We start from the raw sequence: 12,745 nt of genomic DNA on the forward strand, positions 1-12,745 counted from the left end.
CTAACATCACTGCCCGCAGAGCCCAGAGTACAAGGTGTGAGGAGATCACATTAGTGAGTGCACAAACCCACTGCGCTAACATCCCTGTCCAATGGGCCCAGAGCACAAGGTGAGAAGAGATCACATTAGTGAGTGCGCAAACCCACAGCACTAACATCCCTGCCCACAGAGCCCAGAGTAGAACGTGAGACGATATCACATGTGTGAGTGCACAAACCCACTACGCTAACATCCCTGCCCACAAAGCCCGGATTACAAGGTGACACGAGATCACATCAGTGAGTGCACAAACGCACCACACTAAATCCTTGCTTACAGAGTCAGAGTACAAGGTGAGAAAAGATCACATTAGTGAGTGCACAAACCCACTGTGCTAACATCACTGCCCACAGAGCCCAGAGTACAAGGTGTGAGGAGATCACATTAGTGAGTGCACAAACCCACTGCGCTAACATCCCTGTCCAATGGGCCCAGAGCACAAGGTGAGAAGAGATCACATTAGTGAGTGCATAAACCCACTGCGCTAACATCGGTGTCCAATGGGCCCAGAGCACAAGGTGAGACGAGATCACATTAGTGAGAGCACCAACCCACCGCACTGACATCCCTGCCCACAGAGCCCAGAGTACAAGATGGGACGAGATCACATTAGTTAGTGCACAAACCCACCGTGCTAACATCCCTGCCCACAGAGCCCAGAGTACAAGGTGAGACGAGATCACATTAGTGAGTGCACAAACCCACCATGCTAGCATTCCTGCCCACAGAGCTCAGAGCACAAGGTGAGACGAGATCACATTAGTGAGTGCACAAACCCACTGCGCAAACATCGCTGCCTTCAGAGAACAGAGTACAAGGTGAGACGAGATCACATTAGTGAGGGCACAAACCCACCGTGCTAACATCCCTGCCCACTGGGCCCAGAGCACAAGGTGAGAAGCGATCACATTAGGAGTGCATAAACCCACTGCGCTAACATCCCTGCCCAGAGGATCCAGAGCACAAGGTGAGACGAGATCACATTAGTGAGAGCACCAACTCACCGCGCTAACATCCCCGTCGACAGAGAACAGAGTACAAGGCGAGACGAGATAACATTAGTGAGTGCACAAACCCACTAACATTACTGCCCAGAGAGCCCAGAGTACAAGGTGAGAGGAGGTCACATTAGTGAGTGCGCAAACCCACCACACTAACATCCCCACCCACAGAGCCCAGAGTACAAGGTGAGAGGAGGTCACATTAGTGAGTGCACAAACCCACCGCGATAACATCCCTGCCCACAGAGCCCAGAGTACAAGGTAGGACGAGGTCACATTAGTGAGTGCACAAACCCACCGCGCTAACATCTCTGCCCAAAATCGGCCAGGGTACAAGGTGAGACGAGATCACATTAGTGAGTACACAAACCCACCGAGCTAACATCCCTGCCCACAGAGCCCAGAGTACAAGGTGAGAGGAGGTCACATTAGTGAGTGCACAAACCCACCGCGATAACATCCCTGCCCACAGAGCCCAGAGTACAAGGTAGGACGAGGTCACATTAGTGAGTGCACAAACCCACCGCGCTAACATCTCTGCCCAAAATCGGCCAGGGTACAAGGTGAGACGAGATCACATTAGTGAGTACACAAACCCACTGCGCTAACATCCCTGCCCACAGAGCCCAGAGTACAAGGTGAGACGAGATCACATTAGTGAGTGCATTTCCCACCGCACTAACATCACTGCCCACAGATCCCAGAGCACAAGGTGAGACGAGATCACATTAGTGAGTGCACAAACCCACCGCGCCAACACCCCTGCCCACAGAGCCCAGAGCACAAGGTGAGACGAGATCACATTAGTGAGTGCACAAACCCACAGCACTAACATCCCCACCCACATAGCCCAGTGTACAAGGTGAGATGAGATCACATTAGTGAGGGCACAAACCCATCGCGCTAACATCCCCGCCCACATAGCCCAGAGTACAAGGTGAGACAAGATCACATTAGTGAGTGCACAAACCCACTGCACTAACATCCCCACCCACAGAGCCCAGTATACAAGGTGAGATGAGATCACATTAGTGAGTGCACAAACCCACCGTGCTAACCTCCTCACCCACAGAGCCAAGTGTACAAGGTGAAACGAGATCACATTAGTGAGTGCACAAACCCACTGCACTAACATCCCCACCCACAGAGCCCAGTGTACAAGGTGAGACGAGATCACATTAGTGAGTGCTCAAATCCACCATGCTAACATCCCTGCCCATAGAGCCCAGAGCACAAGGTGAGACGAGATCACATTAGTGAGTGTTCAAAACCACCGCGCTAACATCCCTGCCCACAGAGCCCAGAGTACAAGGTGAGACGAGATCACATTAGTGAGTGCACAAACCCACTGAACTAACATCTTGCCCACAGAGGCCAGAGTACAAGGTGAGATGAGATCACATTAGTGAGTGCACAAACCCACCGCACTAACATCCCTGCCCTCAGAGCCCAGAGCACAAGGTGAGACGAGATCACATTAGTGAGTGCTCAAACCCACCATGCTAACATCCCTTCCGACAGAGCCCAGAGCACAAGGTGAGACGAGATCACATTATTGAGTGCACAAACCCACCATGCTAACATCTTGCCCACAGAGGCCAGAGTACAAGGTGAGATGAGATCACATTAGTGAGTGCACACACCCACCGCACTAACATCCCTGCCCACAGAGCCCAGAGCACAAGGTGAGAAGAGATCACATTAGTGAGTGCATAAACCCACTTCTCTAACATCCCTGCCCAGAGGACCCAGAGCACAAGGTGATACGAGATCACATTAGTGAGTGCACAGACCCACCGCGCAAACATCCCTGCCCACAGAACCCAGAGCACAAGGTGAGACGAGATCACATTAGTGAGTGCACAAACGCACCGCGCTAACCCCTCCGCCCACAGAGCCAAGTGTACAAGGTGAGACGAGATCACATTAGTGAGTGCATTTCCCACAGCACTAACATCACTGCCCACAGAGCCCAGAGCACAAGGTGAGAAGAGATCACATTAGTGAGTGCATAAACCCACTTCTCTAACATCCCTGCCCAGAGGACCCAGAGCACAAGGTGATACGAGATCACATTAGTGAGTGCACAGACCCACCGCGCAAACATCCCTGCCCACAGAACCCAGAGCACAAGGTGAGACGAGATCACATTAGTGAGTGCACAAACGCACCGCGCTAACCCCTCCGCCCACAGAGCCAAGTGTACAAGGTGAGACGAGATCACATTAGTGAGTGCATTTCCCACAGCACTAACATCACTGCCCACAGAGCCAAGAGCACAAGGTGAGACGAGATCACATTAGTGAGTGCACAAACCCAACGCGCTAACATCCCCGCCCACATAGCCAAGAGTACAAGGTGAGACAAGATCACATTAGTGAGTGGACAAACCCACCACACTAACATCTCTGTCCACAGAGCCCAGAGAACAAGGTGAGACGAGATCACATTAGTGAGTGCGCAAACCCACCGCGCTAACATCCCTGCCCACAGAGCCCAGAACAGAAAGTGAGACGAGATCACATTAGTGAGTGCACAAACCCACTGCACTAACATCCCCACCCACAGAGCCAGTGTACAAGGTGAGATGAGATCACATTAGTGAGTGCACAAACCCACCGTGCTATCATCCCTGCCCACAGAACACAGAGCACAAGGTGAGACGAGATCACATTAGGGAGTGCACAAACCCACTGAACTAACATCTCTGCCCACAGAGGCCAGAGTACAAGGTGAGATGAGATCACATTAGTGAGTGCACAAACCCACCGCACTAACATCCCTGCCCTCAGAGCCCAGAGCACAAGGTGAGAAGAGATCACATTAGTGAGTGCATGAACCCACTTCTCTAACATCCCTGACCGGAGGACCCAGAGCACAAGGTGAGACGAGATCACATTAGTGAGTGCACAGACCCACCGCGCAAACATCCCTGCCCACAGAGCCCAGAGTACGAGGTGAGACGAGATCACATTAGTGAGTGCACAAACGCACCGCGCTAACCCCTCCGCCCACAGAGCCCAGTGTACAAGGTGAGACGAGATCACATTAGTGAGTGCACAAACCCACCATGCTAACATCCCTGCCCACAGAGCCCAGAGCACAAGGTGAGACGAGATTACATTAGTGAGTGCTCAAACCCACCATGCTAACATCCCTGCACACTGAGACCAGAGTACAAGGTGAGACGAGATCACATTAGTGAGTGCTCAAACCCACCGTGCAAACATCCCTGCCCACAGAGCCCAGAGCACAAGGTGAGACGAGATCACTTTAGTGAATGCACAAACCCACTGCGCTAACATCCCTGCCCACAGAACACAGAGCACAAGGTGAGACGAGATCACATTAGGGAGTGCACAAACCCACTGAACTAACATCTCTGCCCACAGAGGCCAGAGTACAAGGTGAGATGAGATCACATTAGTGAGTGCACAAACCCACCGCACTAACATCCCTGCCCTCAGAGCCCAGAGCACAAGGTGAGAAGAGATCACATTAGTGAGTGCATGAACCCACTTCTCTAACATCCCTGACCGGAGGACCCAGAGCACAAGGTGAGACGAGATCACATTAGTGAGTGCACAGACCCACTGCGCAAACATCCCTGCCCACAGAGCCCAGAGTACGAGGTGAGACGAGATCACATTAGTGAGTGCACAAACGCACCGCGCTAACCCCTCCGCCCACAGAGCCCAGTGTACAAGGTGAGACGAGATCACATTAGTGAGTGCACAAACCCACCATGCTAACATCCCTGCCCACAGAGCCCAGAGCACAAGGTGAGACGAGATTACATTAGTGAGTGCTCAAACCCACCATGCTAACATCCCTGCACACTGAGACCAGAGTACAAGGTGAGACGAGATCACATTAGTGAGTGCTCAAACCCACCGTGCAAACATCCCTGCCCACAGAGCCCAGAGCACAAGGTGACACGAAATCACATTAGAGAGTGCATTTCCCACCGCACTAACATCACTTCCCACTGATCCCAGAGCACAAGGTGACACGAGATCACATTAATGAGTGCACAAACCCACCGTGCTAACCTCCGCGCCCACAGAGTCCAGAGTACAAGGTGAGACGGAATCACTTTAGTGAGTGCACAAACCCATTACGCTAACATCCCTGCCCACAGAGCCCAGAGCACAAGGTGAGAGGAGATCACATTAGTGATTGCATAAACCCACTGCACTAACATCCCTGCCCAGAGTACCCAGAGCACAAGGTGAGACGAGATCACATTAGTGAGGGCACAAACCCAACGCGCTAACATCCCCGCCCACCGAGCCGAGAGCACAAGGTGAGACGAGATCACATTAGTGAGTGCACAAACGCACCACACTAAATCCTTGCCTACAGAGTCAGAGTACAAGGTGAGAAAAGATCACATTAGTGAGTGCACAAACCCACTGTGCTAACATCACTGCCCGCAGAGCCCAGAGTACAAGGTGTGAGGAGATCACATTAGTGAGTGCACAAACCCACTGCGCTAACATCCCTGTCCAATGGGCCCAGAGCATAAGTTGAGAAGAGATCACATTAGTGAGTGCGCAAACCCACAGCACTAACATCCCTGCCCACAGAGCCCAGAGTAGAACGTGAGACGATATCACATGTGTGAGTGCACAAACCCACTACGCTAACATCCCTGCCCACAAAGCCCGGATTACAAGGTGACACGAGATCACATTAGTGAGTGCACAAACGCACCACACTAAATCCTTGCATACAGAGTCAGAGTACAAGGTGAGAAAAGATCACATTAGTGAGTGCACAAACCCACTGTGCTAACATCACTGCCCACAGAGCCCAGAGTACAAGGTGTGAGGAGATCACATTAGTGAGTGCACAAACCCACTGCGCTAACATCCCTGTCCAATGGGCCCAGAGCACAAGGTGAGAAGAGATCACATTAGTGAGTGCATAAACCCACTGCGCTAACATCGGTGTCCAGTGGGCCCAGAGCACAAGGTGAGACGAGATCACATTAGTGAGAGCACCAACCCACCGCACTGACATCCCTGCCCACAGAGCCCAGAGTACAAGATGGGACGAGATCACATTAGTTAGTGCACAAACCCACCGTGCTAACATCCCTGCCCACAGAGCCCAGAGTACAAGGTGAGACGAGATCACATTAGTGAGTGCACAAACCCACCATGCTAGCATTCCTGCCCACAGAGCTCAGAGCACAAGGTGAGACGAGATCACATTAGTGAGTGCACAAACCCACTGCGCAAACATCGCTGCCTTCAGAGAACAGAGTACAAGGTGAGACGAGATCACATTATTGAGGGCACAAACCCACCGTGCTAACATCCCTGCCCACTGGGCCCAGAGCACAAGGTGAGAAGCGATCACATTAGGAGTGCATAAACCCACTGCGCTAACATCCCTGCCCAGAGGATCCAGAGCACAAGGTGAGACGAGATCACATTAGTGAGAGCACCAACTCACCGCGCTAACATCCCCGTCGACAGAGAACAGAGTACAAGGCGAGACGAGATAACATTAGTGAGTGCACAAACCCACTAACATTACTGCCCAGAGAGCCCAGAGTACAAGGTGAGAGGAGGTCACATTAGTGAGTGCGCAAACCCACCACACTAACATCCCCACCCACAGAGCCCAGAGTACAAGGTGAGAGGAGGTCACATTAGTGAGTGCACAAACCCACCGCGATAACATCCCTGCCCACAGAGCCCAGAGTACAAGGTAGGACGAGGTCACATTAGTGAGTGCACAAACCCACCGCGCTAACATCTCTGCCCAAAATCGGCCAGGGTACAAGGTGAGACGAGATCACATTAGTGAGTACACAAACCCACCGAGCTAACATCCCTGCCCACAGAGCCCAGAGTACAAGGTGAGAGGAGGTCACATTAGTGAGTGCACAAACCCACCGCGATAACATCCCTGCCCACAGAGCCCAGAGTACAAGGTAGGACGAGGTCACATTAGTGAGTGCACAAACCCACCGCGCTAACATCTCTGCCCAAAATCGGCCAGGGTACAAGGTGAGACGAGATCACATTAGTGAGTACACAAACCCACTGCGCTAACATCCCTGCCCACAGAGCCCAGAGTACAAGGTGAGACGAGATCACATTAGTGAGTGCATTTCCCACCGCACTAACATCACTGCCCACAGATCCCAGAGCACAAGGTGAGACGAGATCACATTAGTGAGTGCACAAACCCACCGCGCCAACACCCCTGCCCACAGAGCCCAGAGCACAAGGTGAGACGAGATCACATTAGTGAGTGCACAAACCCACAGCACTAACATCCCCACCCACATAGCCCAGTGTACAAGGTGAGATGAGATCACATTAGTGAGGGCACAAACCCATCGCGCTAACATCCCCGCCCACATAGCCCAGAGTACAAGGTGAGACAAGATCACATTAGTGAGTGCACAAACCCACTGCACTAACATCCCCACCCACAGAGCCCAGTATACAAGGTGAGATGAGATCACATTAGTGAGTGCACAAACCCACCGTGCTAACCTCCTCACCCACAGAGCCAAGTGTACAAGGTGAAACGAAATCACATTAGTGAGTGCACAAACCCACTGCACTAACATCCCCACCCACAGAGCCCAGTGTACAAGGTGAGACGAGATCACATTAGTGAGTGCTCAAATCCACCATGCTAACATCCCTGCCCATAGAGCCCAGAGCACAAGGTGAGACGAGATCACATTAGTGAGTGTTCAAAACCACCGCGCTAACATCCCTGCCCACAGAGCCCAGAGTACAAGGTGAGACGAGATCACATTAGTGAGTGCACAAACCCACTGAACTAACATCTTGCCCACAGAGGCCAGAGTACAAGGTGAGATGAGATCACATTAGTGAGTGCACAAACCCACCGCACTAACATCCCTGCCCTCAGAGCCCAGAGCACAAGGTGAGACGAGATCACATTAGTGAGTGCTCAAACCCACCATGCTAACATCCCTTCCGACAGAGCCCAGAGCACAAGGTGAGACGAGATCACATTATTGAGTGCACAAACCCACCATGCTAACATCTTGCCCACAGAGGCCAGAGTACAAGGTGAGATGAGATCACATTAGTGAGTGCACACACCCACCGCACTAACATCCCTGCCCACAGAGCCCAGAGTGCAAGATGGGATGAGATCACATTAGTGAGTGCATCAACCCACTGCGCTAACATCCCTGCCCACAGAGCCCAGAGCGCAAGATGGGATGAGATCACATTAGTCAGTGCACAGACCCACCGCGCGAACATCCCTGTACACAGAACCCAGAGTACAAGGTGAGACGAGATCACATTAGTGAGTGCACAAACGCACCGCGCTAACCCCTCCGCCCACAGAGCCCAGTGTACAAGGTGAGAAGAGATCATATTAGTGAGTGCACAAACCCACCATGCTAACATCCCTGCCCACAGAGCCCAGAGTACAAGGTGAGACGAGATCACATTAGTGAGTGCACAAACCCACTGAACTAACATCTTGCCCACAGAGGCCAGAGTACAAGGTGAGATGAGATCACATTAGTGAGTGCACAAACCCACCGCACTAACATCCCTGCCCTCAGAGCCCAGAGCACAAGGTGAGACGAGATCACATTAGTGAGTGCTCAAACCCACCATGCTAACATCCCTTCCGACAGAGCCCAGAGCACAAGGTGAGACGAGATCACATTATTGAGTGCACAAACCCACCATGCTAACATCTTGCCCACAGAGGCCAGAGTACAAGGTGAGATGAGATCACATTAGTGAGTGCACACACCCACCGCACTAACATCCCTGCCCACAGAGCCCAGAGTGCAAGATGGGATGAGATCACATTAGTGAGTGCATCAACCCACTGCGCTAACATCCCTGCCCACAGAGCCCAGAGCGCAAGATGGGATGAGATCACATTAGTCAGTGCACAGACCCACCGCGCGAACATCCCTGTACACAGAACCCAGAGTACAAGGTGAGACGAGATCACATTAGTGAGTGCACAAACGCACCGCGCTAACCCCTCCGCCCACAGAGCCCAGTGTACAAGGTGAGAAGAGATCATATTAGTGAGTGCACAAACCCACCATGCTAACATCCCTGCCCACAGAGCCCAGAGCACAAGGTGAGACGAGATCACATTAGTGAGTGCACAAACCCACCGAACTAACATCCCTGCCCTTAGAGCCCAGAGTACGAGTTGAGACGAGATCACATTAGTGAGTGCACAAACCCACTGCACTAACATCCCCACCCACAGAGCCCAGTGTACAAGGTGAGATGATATCACATTAGTGAGTGCACAAACCCACCGTGCTAACATCCCTGCCCCCAGAGCCCAGAGCACAAGGTGAGATGAGATCACATTAGTGAGTGCAAAAACCCACCATGCTAACATCCCTGCCCACAGAAACCAGAGCACAAGGTGAGACGAGATCACATTAGTGAGTGCACAAACCCACTGAACTAACATCTCTGCCCACAGAGGCCAGATTACAAGGTGAGATGAGATCACGTTAGTGAGTTCACAAACCCACAACACTAACATCCCTGCCCTCAGAGCCCAGAGCACAAGGTGAGGTCTGATCACATTAGTGAGTGAACACAACCACTGTGCTAACATCCCTGCCCACAGAGCCCAGAGCACAAGGTGAGAAGAGATCACATTAGTGAGTGCATAAACCCACTTCTCTAACATCCCTGCCCAGAGGACCCAGAGCACAAGGTGATGCGAGATCACATTAGTGAGTGCACAGCTCCACCGCGCAAACATCCCTGCCCACAGAACCCAGAGCACAAGGTGAGACGAGATCACATTAATGAGTGCACAAACGCACCGCGCTAACCCCTCCGCCCACAGAGCCAAGTGTACAAGGTGAGACGAGATCACATTAGTGAGTGCACAAACCCAACGCGCTAACATCCCCGCCCACATAGCCCAGAGTACAAGGTGAGACAATATCACATTAGTGAGTGGACAAACCCACCACACTAACATCTCTGTCCACAGAGCCCAGTGTACAAGGTGAGATGAGATCACATTAGTGAGTGCACAAACCCACCGTGCTGTCATCCCTGCCCACAGAACACGGAGCACAAGGTGAGACGAGATCACATTAGTGAGTGCACAAACCCACTAAACTAACATCTCTGCCCACAGAGGCCAGAGTACAAGGTGAGATGAGATCACATTAGTGAGTGCACAAACCCACCGCACTAACATCCCTGCCCACAGAGCCAGTGTACAAGGTGAGACGAGATCACATTAGTGAGTGTGAAAACCCACCGCTCTAACATCCCTGCCCACAGAGCCCAGAGTACGAGGTGAGACGAGATCACATTAGTGAGTGCACAAACGCACCGCGCTAAACCCTCCGCCCACAGAGCCCAGTGTACAAGGTGAGACGAGATCACATTAGTGAGTGCACAAACCCACCATGCTAACATCCCTGCCCACAGAGCCCAGAGCACAAGGTGAGACGAGATTACATGAGTGAGTGCTCAAACCCACCATGCTAACATCCCTGCACACTGAGACCAGAGTACAAGGTGAGACGAGATCACATTAGTGAGTGCTCAAACCCACCGTGCCAACATCCCTGCCCACAGAGCCCAGAGCACAAGGTGAGACGAGATCACTTTAGTGAATGCACAAACCCACTGCGCTAACATCCCTGCCCACAGAGCCCAGAGTACAAGGTGAGACGAGGTCACATTAGTGATTGTTCAAACCCACCGCGCTAACATCACTTCCCACTGATCCCAGAGCACAAGGTGACACGAGATCACATTAATGGGTGCACAAACCCACCGTGCTAACCTCCGCGCCCACAGATCCCAGTGTACAAGGTGAGACGAGATCACATTAGTGAGTGCACAAACCCACCACGCTAACATCCCCGCCCAAAGAACCCAGAGTACAAGGTGAGACGAGATCACATTAGTGAGTGCACAAACCCACTGCACTAACATCCCCGCCCAAAGAGCCCAGAGCACAAGGTGAGACGAGATCACCTAAATGAGTGCACAAACCCACTGTGCTAACTTCCCCGCCCACAGAGTCCAGAGTACAAGGTGAGACGGAATCACTTTAGTGAGTGCACAAACCCATTACGCTAACATCCCTGCCCACAGAGCCCAGAGCACAAGGTGAGAGGAGATCACATTAGTGATTGCATAAACCCACTGCACTAACATCCCTGCCCAGAGTACCCAGAGCACAAGGTGAGAGGAGTTCACATTAGCGAGTGCGCAAACCCACCGCACTAACATCCCTGCCCACAAATCCGAGAGCACAAGGTGAGACGAGATCACTTTAGTGAATGCACAAACCCACTGCGCTAACATCCCTGCCCACAGAGCCGGAGAACAAGGTGAGACGAAATCACATTAGTGAGTGCATTTCCCACCGCACTAACATCACTTCCCACTGATCCCAGAGCACAAGGTGACACGAGATCACATTAGTGAGTGCACAGACCCACCGCGCAAACATTCCTGCCCACAGAACCCAGAGCACAAGGTGAGACGAGATCACATTAGTGAGTGTGCAAACCCACCGCTCTAACATCCCTGCCCACAGAGCCCAGAGTACGAGGTGAGACGAGATCACATTAGTGAGTGCACAAACGCACCTCGCTAACCCCTCCGCCCACAGAGCCCAGTGTACAAGGTGAGACGAAATCACATTAGTGAGTGCACAAACCTACCATGCTAACATCCCTGCCCGCCGAGCCCAGAGCACAAGGTGAGACGAGATCACATTAGTGAGTGCTCAAACCCGCTGCGCTAACATCCCTGCCCACAGAGCCCAGAGCACAAGGTGAGACGAGATCACATTAGTGAGTGTGCAAACCCACCGCGCTAACATCCCTGCCCACAGAGCCCAGAGTACAAGGTGAGACGAGATCACATTAGTGAGTGCACAAACCCACTGAACTAACATCTTGCCCACAGAGGCCAGAGTACAAGGTGAGATGAGATCACATTAGTGAGTGGACAAACCCACCGCACTAACATCCCTGCCCTCAGAGCCCAGAGCACAAGGTGAGACGAGATCACATTAGTGAGTGCACAAACCCACTGAACTAACATCTTGCCCACAGAGGCCAGAGTACAAGGTGAGATGAGATCACATTAGTGAGTTCACAAACCCACCGCACTAACATCCCTGCCCACAGAGCCCAAAATGCAAGATGGGATGAGATCACATTAGTCAGTGCACAAACCCACTGAACTAACATCTTGCCCACAGAGGCCAGAGTACAAGGTGAGATGAGATCACATTAGTGAGTTCACAAACCCACCGCGCGAACATCCCTGTCCACAGAACCCAGAGTACAAGGTGAGACGAGATCACATTAGTGAGTGCACAAACGCACCGCGCTAACCCCTCCGCCCACAGAGCCCAGTGTACAAGGTGAGAAGAGATCACATTAGTGAGTGCACAAACCCACCATGCTAACATCCCTGCCCACAGAGCCCAGAGCACAAGGTGAGACGAGATCACATTAGTGAGTCCTCAAAACCACCAAACTAACATCCCTGCCCTTAGAGCCCAGCGTACGAGTTGAGACGAGATCACATTAATGAGTGCACAAACCCACTGCTCTAACATCCCTGCCCACATAGCCCAGAGTACATGGTGAGACGAGATCACAATAGTGAGTGCACAAAGCCACCGCGCTAACATCCCTGCACACATAGGCCAGA

Source organism: Ambystoma mexicanum, chromosome 5q, assembly GCF_040938575.1.
Source record: "Ambystoma mexicanum isolate Mex_15411 chromosome 5q, UKY_AmexF1_1, whole genome shotgun sequence".
NCBI classification, from domain to species: domain Eukaryota; kingdom Metazoa; phylum Chordata; class Amphibia; order Caudata; family Ambystomatidae; genus Ambystoma; species Ambystoma mexicanum.